At 42.6% G+C, this 1,379-nt stretch overlaps 1 non-coding gene across 1 annotated transcript; it reads left to right on the top strand.

Moving 5' to 3' along the window:
* The first annotated feature begins 1,055 nt into the window (after positions 1-1,055).
* LOC139887381 (small nucleolar RNA R71) lies at positions 1,056-1,161 on the top strand. The gene has a single exon (XR_011773216.1). It is a non-coding gene; the product is annotated as a small nucleolar RNA R71 (small nucleolar RNA).
* The last annotated feature ends 218 nt before the right edge of the window (positions 1,162-1,379 follow it).

Below are 1,379 nucleotides of genomic sequence, written 5' to 3' on the forward strand. Positions count from 1 at the left end.
TTAGAATCTAGTATCCTTTCCTTTGTAGAGAGAAGCCTTCGGATGTATCTCTTCTGGTTGGGAACTTTAAACATGGTGTCCAGGAATCTTCCATCAAGTTTGAATGAATCAAGCTTGGATACGTTCCTCTTGTAGCCTTCCACGGTAACGTACATGAACTGGAATTACAGTGGGCAGCTTCTGAGTATATGTCGATTTGTTCTTGAGCCTAGCTGAACTTCTCCGTGGTTCTTCCTCTGGGATTACAGAATCCATTTTCTTAGCTTCTTCTATGTGGAGATTTTGGATAGTATTACTAGCTAACCTTCCTTGTGGTCTGGTTTCAAGGCATTGTGATAACTGTCCGAGCTGCGTTTCTAGACTTTTGAGCAGAGCCAATTGATTTCTCATTAGTATCTCTGTCTAGTCTTGTCTGGATGCAGTTCTCTAATTTAGCTATTGTTGTCCTTGAATGAACTGAGTCAACTGATCATTAGTCCTGAGAGTAGAATTGGGTACTTTTGTAATTTGGATGGTTGGGGAATTTTCCTCGACTGGTGGACCAGTGAGTGAAAGTGGTTGATCGTAGGATAGTTGAGATTGTTGGAGTGGATAAGGTGGGAAGCGATAGCGAAAAGGCTAGTTGTTTCGTTGAAACTGGTTAACCCTAGGATGTTGATTGAATCTGGGACTTGGTTGACGAGCTGGGTATTGGACGTAACAGACTGAACCGTCACGGTTCTTGTACTCAACTTGATATTCTTCAGTGGGCTGCGGGTTGGTACAGTTAACACAGGCCTGAGCTTGGTTAACCTACTGCGGTTGCGTGTTCAATTCTCCGAGTTGTTTGGCGTTTGATGGCCTCCATTTGATTGTTAAGTGCAGAGAGTGGGGCAGATGATGAAGTAGTTTCACCACTGTTCCAGTTATGATGATGCATTGTCATGTTCTCGAGCAATTCCCATGCTTCGTCAGCGGTTTGGTTCATCAGATTCCCTTGAGCTACTGCATCAACCGTCGTCCTATGATTTATCGTAAGACCATTGTAGAAGGTGCAGATTTGAGCTGGCCGTTCTAACTGGTGATTAGGGCATTTCTTCAGCAGGGTTTTGAATCGCTCCCATGCAGTGTAAAGAGATTCATCATAACTTTATTTAAAGTTAATGATGTCATTCTTAAGTTTGGTTTGTTTATAAGGAGGGAAATGTTGGGTTAAGAATTTAGTATCCATCTCCGTCCATGACGTGATGGAATCTTTTTCCAGTCCTTCGAACCATGTTTGTGCATGATGAGTGAGAGAATAGGGAACAAGTATAGCCGGACTCTATCTTGTCCAATCCCTGGCTGTTTGTAGGAGTTTGAAAGAGATATAAATTTATCAAGGTGAGAGTTAGGATCGT

This window comes from Rutidosis leptorrhynchoides, chromosome 1 (assembly GCF_046630445.1).
Source record: "Rutidosis leptorrhynchoides isolate AG116_Rl617_1_P2 chromosome 1, CSIRO_AGI_Rlap_v1, whole genome shotgun sequence".
In the NCBI taxonomy this organism is placed as follows: domain Eukaryota; kingdom Viridiplantae; phylum Streptophyta; class Magnoliopsida; order Asterales; family Asteraceae; genus Rutidosis; species Rutidosis leptorrhynchoides.